Source organism: Macaca fascicularis, chromosome 18, assembly GCF_037993035.2.
Source record: "Macaca fascicularis isolate 582-1 chromosome 18, T2T-MFA8v1.1".
Taxonomy (NCBI): Eukaryota; Metazoa; Chordata; class Mammalia; order Primates; family Cercopithecidae; genus Macaca; species Macaca fascicularis.
In genome coordinates, this window is record NC_088392.1 from 63112580 (window position 1) to 63130881 (window position 18302).

The following is an 18302-nucleotide window of genomic DNA, read 5'->3' on the forward strand; positions in this document are numbered from 1 at the left end:
GTGGCTCAGTCTTGGTTCACTGCAACCTCCACCTCCTGGGCTCAAACAATACTCCCACCTCAGCCTCCTGAGTACTGGGACTACAGGTGCGCACTGCCATGCGTGGCTAAATTTTTTTGTATTTTTGTAGAGATGGGATTTCGCCACGTTGCCCTGGCTGGCCTCAAACTCCTGGGCTCAAGTGATCCACCTACCTCTGCCTCCCAAAGTGCTAGGATTACAGGCGTGAGCCACTGAGCCTAGCCAAGAAACTCTTCCAATAGGTATACAATGAAAATTCTTAGGAATAAAACAATTACTGTGGTATAGTTGTGGTGGTACATCTTTCTTTCTGCATGGTACATAAAATCAATACAACCTAGACATCTAAAATTCAATGAAATATACAATTTTTGTAACCTGGAAGAGTTTACCTAGCTTCTCTGAGCTTCAGATTTCTCTCCTAGAAAAGGAGAATAATAACCCCGACTCCCAGAGAGATGGGGGCTGACAGAGCCAGCTCAGATAGAGTTCACAGAAGTCTATGTCCAACATTGTCTATTCCTCGTCAACAGTAGTAGCTACTCACCTCTTGTCATTCATCTGTTTCGGCCTGGACACAATGCAAGTATCACAAACATACTCATTTACTTAACCCGGTGTACTTTACTTTGTTCATTAAACTCACCAGCCATGCACCAAGTGGACAAAAAAACAAGTACCAAGAAGGCCTTGATGTAGCGTATTTTTTTGGTGATCATCTATGAAGCAGATAAAGTGAAATGAAATGATTGTTTGAATCCAGTGTTCTAATGGTAGAATAATTGTGACGTCAAAACAGATTTTTTTAAATGTGACTCCAGTGGAATAGAAATGAATACATCAATCTCAAAGTGGATAGAGAAAATTGTTTTTTTTTTTAAAGGAAAACTTTTGACAGTGAAAGAATGAGCCAACTAAAATGCCAAATTGTGTTTAAGTCAAAAGGTTAGATGACAGTTATTTTTCTCTGATTCCAACAAACAGGAAAAGGGGAATATGCAAATGAGCAAACGCAACCTAAAGTTAGCTTTTATTTTTACTTATTTTTTTCCTTTTAGAAAATCCAGTTTTAAGTGGTTGTTTCCTTTTAAAATAGTAGAGAAACAGAGCCAATGGGCTTCCAGTTTCCATTTTCATTCTTTCTTAGTATTTTCCTGCACAAATCTTCACCATAATACTGTAGATATCTCCTTTCTGCTTTGTAAGGTCACAGTTGGTAGAGTCATATACAGAAAAGAACAAGTCAGCCCCCTTATGCCTTAACAAATGTGCAACTGTGCTCTTTTAAAAGACTAGATGGCTGTCCAGAGAGATAGAAGGGCATCAAAGTAGAGAATATGAAGACAAGCTAACAATCACTAATGTATTCTTAGAGGCAAGGCCTGTATTAAAATGATGGAATTACAATTTACGACCAAATTGTAATCTCATAATTTTAGGTCAATGTACACCCCAAACAAACAAAAACACAACCTGTTTTTAATGCATAGGGTGGGAAAGATAAGATAGAATATAACACCAAAAGAAAATAATTCTGCCTGACAGAATACCCGGAAGAGTGAACTGAATAAGTAAGCAAGTGGACATCAGCCTTCACCTGAAGTACCCTTCTTCCTTCAGTCCACTAAGCTAGGCATTTGGAGTTGCTGTTGCAGCTGTAGGATATTTACAAGGTCCATTATTTTATGCTGTCTGCTGTTGTGCACTTTTGCAAATAAATATTTTGCATGTCCCAAAATAAGCTCACAGGTGGAGATGGCATCACACCCAGAGCCAAGAACAGGACCGTAAACTGACATGACATGGCTTTGAGTGCCTGTGACAGCACAGCTGCTGCTGGAGTTAAGACAGAGTGTTCCCTGTGCCTCTGCCCCTCTCTGCTAACCCAGCCCCACATTTTTAGATAAATATAGTTGAACAGAATCTATTCAGCGAACGTAGAGCAAAATGGTACAGACTTTGGGCTCCCACAACCCCACCAAACCTGCTCTCTTTAAGGACACCAGTGACTTAGTAGCCAAATCTTTTGGACAGCCTTTAGCATCTTTCTTTTCCTGTCTTGACCACATTCTCCTTAAAATCCTCTCCTTTCCTGGGGGCTTCAGGACACCATCCTCTCTTGGAATTCTTCACAAAAGCTATGGTCTCTGCCTCTTGTGTTTCTTTTCTTCTTCTTCCTTCTTCCTCCTCCTCCTCCTCCTCTTCTTCTTCTTCTTCTTCTTCTTCTTCTTCTTCTTCTTCTTCTTCTTCTTCTTCTTCTTCTTCTTCTTCTTCTTCTCCTTCTTCTTCTTCTTCTTCTTCTTCTTCTTCTTCTTCTTCTTCTTCTTCTTCTTCTTCTTCTCCTTCTTCTTCTTCTTCTTCTTCTTCTTCCTCCTCCTCCTCCTCCTCCTCCTCTTCCACTTCCTTCTCCTCCTCCTCTTCTTTTTCTTCATCTTCTTCTTCTTCTTGTTGTTTTTAGAGACAGGATCTCACTCTGTTGCCCAGGCTGGAGCACAGTGGTACAATCACGACTCATTCCAGCCTAGAACTCTTGGGCGCAAGCGATTCTCCTGCCTCAGCCTCACGAGTAGCTGGGACTACAGGTATGCACCACTATGCCCAGATAACTTTTTTTTCTATTTTTTGTAGAGATGGGTTCTCATTATGTTGCCCAGGCTTGTCTTGAACTCTGGGCCACAACTGATCCTCCCACCTCAGTCTCCCAACATGCTAGGATTACAGGTGTGAGCCACTGCACCTAGCCTTGGGTTCCTTTTGACACCCCTTGAATGCTGGTGTTCCCCAGGACCTTCCCACTCAAGCTGTTGTTCAAGAGCCAGCAGCATGTACCACCTGAAGGCTTGTCAGAAATCCTAGTGCTCAGGATAATGCTTTGAGAACAAATCTACCTCCCAACATCTGCAATCTGACTCTACCTTTCTCTCCCCACTGCGACTATCTTGGTCTATGACCTGATCATCCCTCATCTGGAGTATTTATCAGTCACTTAACTGGTCTTCCTTAGTCCATTCTCTCCTCTTCCATCAATTTTTTAATGCAAATTTTATTATGTCTGGGGCAAGTTGAATAACGACCCCTCAAAAATATTCACATTCTATCCCTGGAACTTCTGAATGTTACCTTACATGGAAAAAAGCGACTTTGCAGGTGTGATTAAGTCAAGAATCTCGAGATGAGATTATCCTGGATTTCCCAGGTGGACTCGGTGGACTCTGAAGGTGTCCTATAAAAGAAAGGCAGGAGGATCCGAGTGAATAGTTGGAGATGTGACAATAAAAGCAAGAAGCTGGAGTGATTTAAAAGCAAGAAGCTGGAGTGATTTGAGGAAGGGGCCATAAGCCAAGGAATGCAGGTGGCCTGCAGAAACTGTAAAAGGAAGCAAGGAAATGGATTCTTTTCTAGAGCCTCCAGAAGGAACATAGGCCTTCTGACGTTCTGATTTTTAGACTTCTGACCTCCAGCGTGGTAAACTAAAAAATGTTCACCAGGATCACTTGAGGCCAAGAATTTGAGACGAGCCTGAGCAACATAGTGAGACACCATCTCTACCAAAAAAAAAAAAAAAATTAGCTGGGCCTAGTTGTGTACACCTGTAGTCCCAGTTACCCAAGAGGGCTGAGGCAGGAAGATTGCTTGAGCTCAGGAGTTTGAGGCTGCAGTGGGCTATGATCATGCCACTGGACTCTACCCTGAGTGACAGAATGAGGCCCTGTCTCAAAAAAAAAAAGGAAGGATCTCCTTAAAAAGGAGTTTGAGGCTGGATGTGGTGGCTAATGCCTATAATTCCAGCACTTTGGGACGCCAAGGCAGGCAAATCATTTGAGGTCAGGAGTTTGAGACCAGTCTGGCTAAAGTGGCGAAACCCTGTCTCTACTAAAAATACAAAAATTAGCCAGTCATGGTGGAATGTGCATGTAATCCCAGCTACTCAGGAGGCTGAGACATGAGAATCACTTGAACCCAGGAGGCAGAGGTTGCAGTGAGCCAAGATCGTGCCACAGCATTCCAATCTGGGTGACAGAGAGACTGTCTCCAAAAAAAAAAAAAAAAAGAAAAAGAAAAAGAAAAAAAAGAGTTTAAGATGGAATAATCATAGCATCTTCCTCCTTGAGTTACTTGATAATCCATCCTAAGTGGTTGGCACCACACCAGAAACTTAGTAATTGCTCAATACTTTTAGCTGTTAACTACACTTTATTAGCATTCAACTAAAAATTGTTAACATTTATTAAGCCTTTATTATATTCTAAATACTGTTAAGTGTTTTACATATAGGCATTTATTTAATACTCACAAATACCCTCTCAAGTAGATATGATTATTATCATCCTAACGATGAGGAAACTGAGGCACAGGGGTTACATGGCTTGCCCAAGGTCAAACATTAAATAATAGAGCTGAGATTCAAACCCAAGCAGCCTGACTCTAAATCCTGTACATGTAATCACTGTGCTACATATTTCATTGATTCTAGGATGCATATTTTTTCAATCAGTGATTATGGTAGTTTAATTGGCTGGTTTCTTTTTTCCTGTGGAACATTGTATGAGTCTGTTCACATGCTGCTAATAAACGACATACCTGGGACTGGGTAATGTATAAAGGAAAAGAGGTTTAGCCGGGTGCGGTGGCTCAAGCCTGTAATCCCAGCACTTTGGGAGGCCGAGACGGGTGGATCACGAGGTCAGGAGATCGAGACCATCCTGGCTAACGCGGTGAAACCCCGTCTCTACTAAAAATACAAAAAACTAGCCGGGCGAGGTGGCGGGCGCCTGTAGTCCCAGCTACTCGGGAGGCTGAGGCAGGAGAATGGCGTGAACCCGAGAGGCGGAGCTTGCAGTGAGCTGAGATCCGGCCACTGCACTCCAGCCTGGGCAACAGAGCGAGACTCCGTCTCAAAAAAAAAAAAAAAAAAAGAGGTTTAATGGATTCATAGTTCCACATGGCTGCAGAGGCCTCACAATCATGATGGAAGGCAAAGGAGGAGCAAAGGCACATCTTATATGGCAGCAGGCAAGAGAACGTGTGCAGGGGAACTCCCCTTTATAAACCATCAGATCTCATGAGACTTACTCACTATCATGAGACCAGCAGAGGAAAACCCACCCCCATGATTCAATTACCTCCCTTGGTCCCTCCCACAACATTTGGGGATTATAGGAACTACAATTCAAAATGAGATTTGGGTGGGGACATAGCCAAACCATACCAGACATAAAATAATGTTATGACTTACAGTTGATGGCACCTTAAATTCCACGGCGTAGAATGTGTTGCTTAATGACACAGTCAAGGTGGAAAAGCTCTGACTCCTATGACATTTTCACTCTCGTTTCCCTTCCAATCTCAATCCAGAAGAGGGATTCTGATGATAGGGAGTACAAGACTTTTTAGGAAACTGAAACTTCCTTTTGTTGTTAGGAGGAGGCCAGGGCTAGGAGTCTTACTCTTGTGTTCATTTGGACAAGGATAGGTCAGATGCAGCCTAAACGGGAGCCACATGTCTCTCTTCTCACCCAGAAAGTGTGGATGTGCGGGATTCTCAGAGTGTTTTCACAGATAAGGGTGAAAGGCTGGCCAAAGTTCATAGCAACAAGGCCCAGAAACAAATTAATAGAGTAAGATTCTGTGTATAACCCTTAAGGGAAAACTCTTCCTTAATTAGAGACCAATTCGTACAATAGGACTAGAGCTCACAGAAGCTTCCTTCTACTAGTATCTCTGATCAAGCTTGCACTTAAGCCAATACAGAATTAAGTTTAGCAAGAGATATGTAAACAGAACCATTCCTGTTTTATGATAGGAAAATTATATTCATTCAAAATCTCTGTTTGTTCCTTTCCCAGGGGTCCTTGGGTCCCTACCCTAAGAGACTTGGAACGGGCAACATCCTGAGACCGTAATTCAGGTCTTATATTTATACACCTCAAAGCCCCTTGTGGGCCTTTCTCCAGGTATTTGTGGACCAACTGTAAGAATGAATGAATGGATGTAATGAACAACAATATTCTCAGAGCCCCAGAAGTCTAGGATAGAAGATGGTTTAGAGGAGGCTGCTTGGGGTCAGGAGGTCTGGAAACAAGATTAGGGACATCTGGTTGGTTTTTAGGGAATCAGGAGCAAGGTCATGTTCACAACTACATTACATATTGTACTGGACTCAAGTGTTAAGTGCAAAATCTCCAGAATGTTCTTAGGCCCTAAGAACTCCAAAGAAGACCTACATATTTCAAATATATTTTGGGCTTTTTTTTTTTTTTTTTTTTTTTTTTGAGATAGAGTCTTGCTCTGTCATCCAGGCTGGAGTGCAGTGGCATGATTTCAGCTCACTGCAACCTCCACCTCCCAGGTTCAAGCAATTCTCCTGCCTCAGCCTACTGAGTAGCTGAAATTACAGGTACGCACCACCACGTCTGGCTATTTTTTGTATTTTTGGTAGAGACAGGGTTTCACCATGTTGGCCAGGCTGGTCTCAAATTCCAGACCTCAAATGATCCGCCTGCCTTGGTCTCCCAAACTGCTGGGATTACAGGTGTGAGCCACTGCGCCTGGCCTTTAAAATATTTTGAATAGACAGAAAGATGGAAAGAAGCTTGCTGGCTGGTACAGGGCTGAGCTATTCTGCTAGACTGAAAAGTAGTGAAACAAGAATGACATCTGTAAACACTCAGAGTCACAAGCAGAGGTTGGTTCTGAAGCTTACCTTGAGGACTTAAAGAGGAAGTGAAGCCTGGGTGCAGTGGATGGGGAGAGATGATTAGGAAGGTAAGGGGGAAGAGGGTCTGGCATGGTAGCTCATGCCTGTAATCCCAGCACTTTGGCAGGCTGAGGCAGGTGGGTCTCTTGAGCCCAGGAGTTTGAGGCCGGCCTGGGCAAAATAGTGAAATCCCATCTCTACAAAACAATTACAAAAATTAGTCAGGTGTTGGTGGTCCACACCCTGTAGTCTCAGGTACCTGGCTGCGGTAGGAGGATGGCTCAAGCCCGGAAGGTTGAGGCTGCAATGAGCTATGATGGTGTCACTGCATTCCAGTTCTGGGCAACCAACCAAGACCCTGTCTCAAAAAAACAAATAAAATAAAAATAAAATAAATTTTTAAAAAATCAAAGAAAGATAAGGGGAAAGAGAGCCTAAGAGTGACGAAGACACCTTCACTTCTAGTTGAAAGGAAAGCAAGAGCAACTGTCGTGAAGAGGAAGAGGAATGAGAGGATACAAAGGAAGGGAGGGAGGGAAGGAGGAAGGGAGGACCCCCACATCACAGAGTAAGACTCTCCAAGAAGCCCAAAAGTAGTAACCTACTGTGACTTTTGCACCCCGAAGCCCCTCTACTCCTTTCCCCAAACCTCAACAACCCAGGTTGTAGGTGTCTCATTGGGGAAATAACTTACAGAAATGAAAAAGCCATTAGGTTTCAAATCCCAAGCATCCAAAAGATTTTAGAAAGAAATATGCATACATCGAGTCACTGAGTAATAGCTTGAGTTGCTAACACAATAAATGGAATTAGAATAACACAGATTCTCTCAGGTTTTGCCTATGAAACATACTAGGTGCAATCGGGGGAGGTGATATGTTGATGCTTTATAAGCAACCCAGACTTAAATGCAACTTTGGTGAGTGCCTACTAGTGAGGAGAAGAGAATTCATTTTGTCTTATGTAACAGGGAGAGGTCTGAGTATGAGAGCTGCATTGGGCAGTTAGATCACCCCACAAACTGGGTTTGATATTATAATTGGGGGTGACTCCCAAGAGAAAGTCCGCAGCAGTGAACTTGAGGGAAAGGAGCATACTCCAGGAATAAGAAGAAAATGGTTAATAGCAAGCTGAAGGGCAAAGAAAAGCTCAACCCTCAGAATCAGCTGGAGGCAGTTCAGACACCATGTGGAGGTGCACAAGGTCTGAATGCCTCTGAGCACAAAACCAAAGTCTGAAAAGAGGAGGTAAATTAAAGACTGTTCAACAGAAAGTGTGTGGATTTTTGAAAGCAGCCTTTAAAAACTGCACACTTTACCAGAAACTAATGAAACAGAAGAGTCCTCTCCCTCTTCTCCCCTACTCCCTTTACCATCATTAATCAAAAGAACGGAAAAATAAAAGATCATGAAGATTTGAAGGGGAAAAAAAAAGAGACAGACAGGGAGGGGTCGGTGAGGAAAAGAGAATTCTACATTTGAAGATAGAATCCTACAGGTGAGACTGGGGGCAAGAGTTTCCAATTACAGGGAAGGGTGAAAATGGCAGAGAAGATATGAAATATCTTATTTGTGTTTGTTCTGTACCGAAAATGAAGATCTTCCTACCCCAAGGACAATTTTTACAGAAAGCAAAATGTACTGTGAGAGATGATGGAATCTCTCTACATGTTCACAGAGCAGCCCAAACAGGACTGTTCCAACCACCACTGACAGCTGATCGCATGCTCTGACCCCTCACTGCAGCTAGGAGGAGTCCAGCAATGACTCATGGGTCCTCCACCCACCCCCAACTAAAGCAACCACCGTGAACCCAACCAAAGCATGAACACAAACACCCAGAGAGGCATCTCCCTTTTTTTTTTTTTTTTAATGTAGGGACCAGGTCTTGCTAGGTTGCCCAAGCTAGCCTCAAACTTCTGGACTCAAGCAATCCTCCTGTTGGCCTCCCAAAGTGCTAGCATTAGAGGTGAGAGCCACTGCACCTGACTGCATCTCCATTTTTAATCAGAAACTACTATAGTTCTCCCGCCTCCAATTTTTCTTCCCCTTGCTGGGTCCATCCATGTTCTGCTCTCTGATAAGTCTGGAAAAACTTGACTTTCTCTGCCCTTTCTACCACCCCAGGGAGGCCTTGGACCGTCTCTGAGGTTATTGCTCAACCTTCAGTGACCCACCTCAGCAGCTCGCCCCCATCTCATACCCTTCAGGGTAAATATTCTCTTCCATTCCCACAAATCCATGGTCACAGACTTGGGTTACATGGTCCATTTTCCCTCTGTTCTGCCCTTCTGTGAGCTAGAAAGGTTTGTATATCACCTGGTATTGTTCTCTGATTATTTCCTATGTAAAACATTATCTTCCTAACTAGGCAGTAAACATCTCATTGGCTAAAACTATTCTATTTCTGATTTGTACTTGGGAAGCAAAATGCTAATAAACACTTAATGAGTTAACAAAATTTTTGGAGAGTTTGAAATGTTTTGCTTTCTTTATTCTGAGAGGTGGAGGATAAGTTAAAGACACAGAATTTCCCTTTCAGCTTCTTGTCTGAGTGAAGTAAGAAGCTATAGATGTGACAGTGCTTCCATTCAAATTCACATAACCGCTAAAAATAAAAACAGAGACCAGACATGGTGGCTTACTCCTGTAATCCCAGCACTTTAGGAGGCCGAGGCAGTCGGATCATGAGGTCAGGAGTTCAAGACCAGCCTGGCCAATATGGTGAAACCCCCTCTCTATTAAAAGTACAAAAATTAGCCAGATGTGGTGGCACATGCCTTTGGTCCCAGCTACTCAGGAGGCCGAGGCAGAAGAATTGCTTGAACCCGGGAGGCAGTGGTTGCAGTGAACTGAGATCTTGCCATTGCACTCCAGCTTGGGCGACAGAGTGAGACTCTGTCTCAAAAAAAACAAACAAAAAACAAAAACAGAAATCTGTGTTTCAGAGATTATTACCTGTTTTTTAAGCAAGGCTTTATAATATAAAAAATAACATATAATTTGGCTTTTTCCTTGAAACCCAAAATACACATAATCTACCACACACACACACATATGTATGTACACGTGTGCTTTTTTTGCATGTGTATTACATGCCCAGGGCTTTATATATGTTATGTCTGATCCTTCGGACACCACCACAAAGTAGTATTAATTGCCGGCATTTTATAAATAAGCAAACTGATGCCCAAAAGATTCATTCAAGCAAGGCTGTGCAGCTAGTAAATGGTAGGAGCAACTCTGGCTTGATATTGTTTTCACTGTACCACACTACCTCTTTCAGATGTCCAAGATGGAGCCACGTAGCTTGGTTATGGGGTTCCATTAGTTTGCCCTCTTGTCGTCTTTCAGCACCTACCCTGTGGCCGTGAACCATTGATTCATAATCTTCCTGTACTCTCAATCGAATCAGGAACCACCAACCCTGACAAGGCTACCATCTATTGACTCTAGGTTAGAACTAAAAGGTGGTTGTGGAGAATTGTTTCCCACAGAGGACTGAATTCATCCTGAGGGAAATCTCAAGGCCCTCTCCTTACCTCTTACAGATAGAACAACACAAAATATTTAGACAAAGAACATGGACTTAGCTGTGTTCTCTAAAGGTTCCTCCTCTAAGTAATGTGGACCAGTGTTTCTTTCTTTTTTAAAAAATAGAGATGGGGTCTTGCTGTTTGTCCAGGCTGTTCTCAAACTTTTGGCCTCAAGTGATCCTCCTGCCTTGGCTTCCCAAAATGCTGGGATTACAGGTATGAGCCATCATGCCCAACCTAGACCAGCATTTCTAGTGTGTGATGAGGCTTACTTGCATCAGAATGTCCTTAGGTGATGGTTTTGAACACAGATTTTCACACTAAATTTACTGAGTCACCCTCTCTAGCGCTGAGGTCCTGGAAATCTACATGGGATTGTTACCTTCATTCTAGAAAATACAGTAAAAGTACAGTATTATAATTTTATGGGACCACCACCTGAAATGTGGTCCCTCATTGATGGGAATGCACTATGTGGTTCATGACTACAGTTCCTCCTTATGGAAGCTAATGGTAATTAAATAATCCCATAAAGGAATACTTACAAATTGATTAATACTCACAAAAAAAAGTCCAGTGAACTATGAGTGCTTATTATAGACAGCACTGATCTGGTCCCAAAGGGAAGAAAACCTTCCCTAATGAAGTGATACCTGAGCTGAAGGATGAATAGTCATTACTAGGCTAGAGGAAGGAAACCGCATTCTACTTACAGGAGATGCTTCCTGTGCAAAGGCTCTGGGGCAGTGAGCTGAGCTGGAAGAGCTAAAGGAGGCCAGACCAGCTAAGGGTACTCAGGATGGGAAGAGAGGAGCTTCATGAGAGTGCAGAGGGAGACGGGCCAGATCAAGCAGGCCCTTGGGAGATTTTGGTCTTTACTCCAAGAGCAGAGAGAAACCATTGAATAGATGGTTTTATTTTTAATCTTTTAATGTTATTTTCAATTTTTTTAAAGTTTATCTTATTTTTTGTTAGGTGCCTACTGAGGCCCAGGGCCCTTGTATCAGCAAGGTAAGTCTATGCCCTAGGAAGTAGAGTCTCTGGCTGTCTTCACCGCAGATCACATTTTTCCTGCTTGCGAAAGGGAGAAGCAACTCCTCTGCATAACGCAAATGTTATGGGTGTAATGGGTGACTGACTTGATTTCTATATCGCAAGTCAGTGGCTTAGGTTCATACTCTTTTCAAACATCTCTTCTTATTGTCCAGACAGCTACTACTACAGTGCTTAAGCATGGACAGGGAGTTTCGAATTCTGCATCAACCAAGTCTTTTGTTGACTCTCAAGGACATTTGGAATTAAGCAAGCCAAGGGTAATCAATTCTGATGCTTTAGGCTATTAGACTACCCGTGGGGCCTGGGAGATATTTCCTGTTGTATATAAAATGGTACAATGGCTTCGTCTGTGACAAGCTCTCCTCCCTCTCGCCCTAATGTATTACATAGTGGCCTCTGCCGGAGGCAAGTACCTGACTAACCTTTGCAGGGTTCAATTCAGTTTGGGCAAACTTAGAGTCACTAAGAAATAATGGAATTTGTTTTCATTTGCAGGAGCAAAACTCCTTTTTCTTCGTCAAAAGGAAATATGCGTGTCTACATCTATAATCAATATGAAACTACATATAGAGTCATAGAACAGGCAGAGAAACTGGGAGAATCTTCTAACTTTAAAGTGTTCAACTTAGACCTCCTCAAGATTTTTTTCTGTGATTTGGCACATGGCATCCTTCATTGGCTTCCATTCGGCTTCCAGGCATCCTGCATTGGACCCCATGAACGAAGCCAAGTTACAGGGATTATGACCCAGCTTGGTGGTGAGGGCATATTAATCAACATGGGAGCATTGGAAAGGTATTTTCTGCCACTTGTGTACTCATCTGCCTCCCTGTTTCCCTCCTTCCTTGTATTAAAAAAAATAGGTGTGGGCATGGGCAATAGAAACCTCAACCTCGGCCGGGCGCGGTGGCTCAAGCCTGTAATCCCAGCACTTTGGGAGGCCGAGGCGGGTGGATCACGAGGTCAGGAGATTGAGACTATCCTGGCTAACATGGTGAAACCCCGTCTCTACTAAAAATACAAAAAACTAGCCGGGTGTGGTGGCGGGCGCCTGTAGTCTCAGCTACTTGGGAGGCTGAGGCGGGAGAATGGCGTGAACCCGGGAGGCGGAGCTTGCAGTGAGCCGAGATCACGCCACTGCACTCCAGCCTGGGAGACACAGTGAGACTCCGTCTCAAAAAAAAAAAAAAAAAAAAAAAGAAACCTCAACCTCATCGTGAATAGCTACCCTTCCTTTGGGGCAAAGCCACCCCTTTCCTGCTAACTCACAGGACAAAAGTCTTACTGAGGTTCTAAAGAGCCGCACTGTAGATCACTATGGCACACATTTACCTATGTAACAAAGCTGCATGTCAGGCACATGTATCCTGGAACTTTAAATTCAATTAAATTATAAGAAAGAGCTGCACTTTGTTTGATGTATCTGAGTTATGCATTTGACGAGCACACCAATGAATGAGCGTGCTGACTCCTACCAAGCTCTGTCTGTAGAGAGATCATCACAGAATCTCAGGAGACCTTCCCACAGGTATGACATCAGAACAACTACAAGAGTCAGAGCCTTCATAGAAAAGGGAAACAGAACGAAGGAGGAGGAGGAGGAGGAGAGGAAGCAGGAAGTCATTAGTTTCTTCCTTCATACGAGGAGCTTGATATCCCATGGATAAAGAAATTGGCTGATTTGATGTCTCCTGTTTTATTTACTGACTTTTGCGACATAGAACAAATTATTTGAAAAGTTTATTCACTGTTTTAGTTTATATATGCTTCCTACAAGAGCCTGTTTTTTGTCTAGGAAGCCAGAGATGGATATAGAGAAGAGGGACTTGAGAGCAAGACAACTGGTTAGGAATAACACAAATGCAAGGTTTCATCTGGTACAAAAAGTGCTGGTCCTAGAGTCAGACGAAGGCTCTTTCTCCTCTGCTCCATGACTTTCGGGAAGTCATTCTTTCTCTTTCCTCATCTTCAATACAATTAGATTAACAACCTGGGTAAAAGAACAGAATGAAGCAGTGGAGGTAAGTGTTTGGTAAATTGTGCAAATACAACTTCTCATTGTCTCTGTCTGAATAAGGAGTGTTAGAAAATAGGAACGTTATCACAGGAAAATAGCAGGACTAGGTAAAATAATGTCAGTGCTAGCTAAGGCTAAATATATCAGAGATTAAAATATAGACTCAAAACTGTGTCATAATGCTTTGAAACTTAACATGTTGTCTAAAAGTGGAGATTAACATTATCATCTTAATTTACTTTCTGGTTCTTCCAGGAATGACAATGAGAACCTGTGACATCCATGAACTCAAAGAAGAAAAGGGAGAAGTGGTTTTACACCTTCTCCACCACCTAACCCCAATCCTACTACCTATAAACCTGCAAAGAAGCAGACTGCTTGGGCTTGTATTTGTCCCTTAATTTATTCATTATCAATTTTTCATTTTTTCTTAAGTTTCTACCATAGGCTTAGTTCTTTCTAGATCAAGCACAAGGGAAAACCTTCTCAGTCCTTTTGCCTTGATGTATTTCTAAGAGAACCAAGACACAATTCGGGGAGGATGAGTTGAATATCCCAGTATTTAGAAAAGGCATGCCTCTAAATATGATTATGACAGGCCACTCTGCCATCAGCACCAATGTTCCTTACAAATAATCCACAAAATATAATAAAACGTGAACTGCAGATGGAGGTCAGTTTTCAGGTTGAATAGATTTTAAAATCAGAGAGTGGCACCCTCATAGGAAATGAAGGGAGCAGAGAAAAGATGTGTTTTTACTCTTCAAAATCTAAAATGTTCTCTTGCTATTATTTCCAGAACAATAAAACAACAACAACAACAAACAAACAAACAAACAAAAAACACCTCTATTTTCAGAAAATAAAAGAGCACCAATAAAACTATAGCAAGTACAATGAGACCAGAGGTAGCTATTTAGGCTGAATGGACAGATCAGGCATCTCTAGATGGCCACAGAAATTATGAAAGAAAATCAAGGCTGTGGCTATCTCTAACCCAATCCAAACCTCAAAAAAAAAAAAGTAAAAACAGGTTTTTGTTTTATGATTCTAAATAACCAGTTTAGTTCATTATTTTATGAATCTGCAAGCTGTTGTAGATTTTGTATTTTCAGGTACAAGTTCACAGCTACACAATGACAAACACATTAGGGCATGTCTAAAATATTGTCAAACACCAGGCTGTTTTGCCTACATAATTTCAAGTATCCAGACACACCATTCGGCAATTTCCAGTGATTTGATCTGGCTCAGAATATCCAAGTTTTTGTAACACAGTGAAGGAATCCGCAACGAATGAGGCATTTTAGCTATGCCAGACAAAGAATGGAGATCAGTCCCAGCTTCCACTCACGCTGGGTCTTCAATGTGATAACATGGTCAACACAAGGTCCTGGGGTTTCTGCCCCACTTCTTTATGGGCCATTGTGACCAGGTGTAACTCAGATGTAACACTAATTAAGGAGAGAATCAGAGAACTAGATGCTTTGCTTTGTTTTTTACCATATTGTACTTTTCTCCTTTCACCTATTTCTTAGAGTTTAATATTTGTATAATTTATTGATTTTTAATTGTGGCAAACTATATATAAAAATTTCCATTTTAATGATTTTTAAGTGTACAGTTCACTGGCATTAAGTACAACATTCACATTGTTGTCCAACCATCACCACCATCCACGTCTAGATCTTTTTCATCCTCCCAAATCGAAACTCTGTACCCCTTAAACAACAACTCCCCATTCCTTCCTCTCCCCATCCCCAGGTAACTACTATTCTACCTTCTATCTTTATGAATTTGACTATTCTAAGTACCCTACATAAATGGAATCATACAATATTTGTCCTTCTATCTCCACTGTATTTTGATACTACCAGAAAATCCAAAAGTTAGAAAGAGTTAAACCCTGGGTATGATCAATAAAACTAAAATAACAAATATATATGAATACTGGCCATTTTCTGGGTTCTGAGTTAGATGCTTTCTCTTTGATACCTGTGTTTACTACATAAAGATAAGTTTTAAACTTTGTATTTGTTGTAGAAGACCAAAGGTTTAGCTTCTTCTCTCCTCAAAAGACATCTTTAAGTAGGCTTTACTATAGGAAGAAAACCTACAGTAATGCTTGCCCTTGCCTTGGGGAAATAAGGAATAAGAGGAGTATAATAATGCTTTATCTATCAAAATCTTCAGACGCAAAGAAACAAAATAAAAGGCTGATGAGTTACTACCATTATCTGCAAGCTCTTTCACAGAGGGTTTGTTTTGTTTAGGGACATCTACAATTAGAAAAGAAATAGACACACCAACTTTGTTTTCTCAGCAGGAGCTGCTGTATGTTTGGTACAATCGATTTCTTTTTCTCTTTTAAAAAATTAAGATATTCATTATCTACAAAGCAACCTTAGAGGGACAGATTGAGGATTTAATTTCAGATTTTCATGTCTGGCTCTCATAGCCAGATGGTCTTTACACAATGGAAGTTTTGTACCATCAGTCATAATTGTTTCTTATCACTACTATTATTAATGCCATTAGTAAAAATAATGTTGAAATCATTTAAATGTCCGTATTGAATAGTCCTGTTGATTTCCTCTCCATCTCCCAGTGCACATTTTAACTGATCAGGCTAATACTCATTAAGACCCTAGAAACTGCTTTCTCTCCTGATAACTTTGAAGAAAATGCACAGATTCTTGCTATCAGTAGCAATTTGTTTATAGCAGCTCTTGCCACAGTTGGAAGAGTTAATACTTTATTTCTCTTTCTTTTTCTTTGTGTTTGTTTTTTGTTTGTTTGTTTGTTTTTTGAGCAAGACTCTTGCTCTATCCTGGCTGGAATGCAGTGGGGTGATCTTGGCTCACTGCAATCTCTACCGCCCAGGTTCAAGTGATTTTCCTGCCTCAGTCTCCCAAGTAGCTAGGATTACAGGTGTCCGCCACCATGCCCAGCTATTTTTCATACTTTTAGTAGAGACGGGTTCATCACGTTGGCCAGGCTGGTCTTGAACTCCTGACTTCAGGTGATCCACCTGCCTTGGCTCCCAAATTGCTAGGATTACTAGGTGCACCTGGCCTTGTTTCTTGTTTAATTATTACTTATTGACAAGATTTGTTGTTGTTGTTCTTGGCCTTTGGGTTGTGTGTGTGTGTGTGTGTGTGTGTGTGTGTGTGTGTGTGTTGTTTTTTGTGATTTTTTGGGAGAGGGGAGGGTTGGCTATAGCATATTCACAATTCTTTTTCTTTTAAATACATTTTATGTGTTTAACCATAGCATGATTCCACCGGATAAGTTTTATTGGATTTTTTCAGGGGTGGAGCAGGGAAAGGTTTTTTAAAAATTGAAATATGACATCCATATCATTAGAGTTTTAAAGTTAGTAATATGCTTAAGGCGGATTTTTTATGGTTAGCAAAGCTGAGAGGTTCTGACACCCAAAGGATGCAAGAAGAGATAACTTACATAAATGTATATGGTGCCCCGGAGGTGCCACAATTGTATTATGGGGTTTCTCATGAATGGTCTTGGTTCAGACAGTAGAACAGTGAAGCAAAGCTAAGTGGTTCTGTACCGGATGGGCTGTGCATGTGACACATTACACTGCAAACAGAAGTACCTTTCAGTGCCAGATAGTTTACTAGGAGGCACTGGAATATGAACTAGTACAAAATATCTAAGGAAATGTATATCTTATTAAAAATATTTCTTTAAAACAGCCACTGCATTTCTTTAAAAAGCCACTAGCTTTAAAATGGATAGCCTAACAGATTGCATGGAATAATCTGAAAATGATAAGGTCTGAAGCTTAGCAAAGAATATATTTAATACATAAACTGGAGAATGTAGAAAATAGGACGGTATGATATGATTGATTGATTGAACTATTTCTTAGAGATTTCAATCAGCCCTGAAGTTTATTTCTTCCTATTTTGAAAACTGCATTTTCTTTTTTTAAAATTTTGTTTGTGAAGTGCTTGCTTATACTGATTTTGTAACTCCTGAAAGGCAAAAAGCAAATAATTATGAAGAAAGAGGTTCGTGGCAGAATTCTAGTCAAGTACCACTTCTTACACGAGCAATTATACATAATGCTTAATTAATTGTTTTGTATGTGTGAGGCAGTCTTGTCAAAATCAAGGATCCTCAACAGAACTAAAAGAAAGTGTGCTTGCTAGTAAGCAGCATCACAAACATACAATTTTTCACAGCTAGGATTTACCTTGGAGAAATCTCATTTCACCCCATTATTTTACATGTGACCAAGTGAGATGCCCATGTAATTTCTTGATGAAATAATAAAACATGATTTGGTTATTAGCTTTTAAAAAGATTAGCCACAGAGATATTGATAAATTAGTACTCCCATTGCAAAGATATCCTTCTTCTATGCTGTTAACTTAAACACTAGAGACCATGTGACTTAATCAACTAATATAAACCAAAATGATAATAGTTGCTATCATTTATTGAGAACTGACTGTGTGCTAGACTCAGTTCTAGACAGTTTCCATATATTATCCCATTTAACCTCAAAATAACCCTTCAAAATAGACATTTTCATTCATATTTTATGGCTAAAGAAACTAAGAATCAGGTAATACCACAAGTTGAAGTGGCAGAATTACTACTGTAACTCAACTAGAGTAATAAAACCTACTTGCAATTATTTATTTAAAACATAGAAGGTAAGTATCCAGCAAAGAATTTCAAATGCCAGTAATGAATACAGATGCTTCACAACTTTCTCCACACATCTGCCTTCTTGTGGACAAACAGATTTCTCAATTGAATAAGACTACCAAAAACGGCGGTCAGGATATCCAATCACAGTCAGGTTTTATTTCTTCATACATCTGTATTGTTTTATGATGTGAGATTATAACTAGCGTTCACATTAGACGACCAGAGAAGAAACTTTGATAAAAGACCACATTGGGCTAGGCGCAGTGGCTCACACCTGTAATCCCAGCACTTTG

The 18302-nt window shown here is 41.0% G+C and overlaps 1 long non-coding RNA gene across 1 annotated transcript in view; it reads right to left on the reverse strand.

The window, feature by feature from the left end:
* Positions 1–18302, reverse strand: part of LOC135968259 (uncharacterized) — a 59039-nt gene that overhangs the window by 34649 nt on the left and 6088 nt on the right. The window lies entirely within an intron of this gene.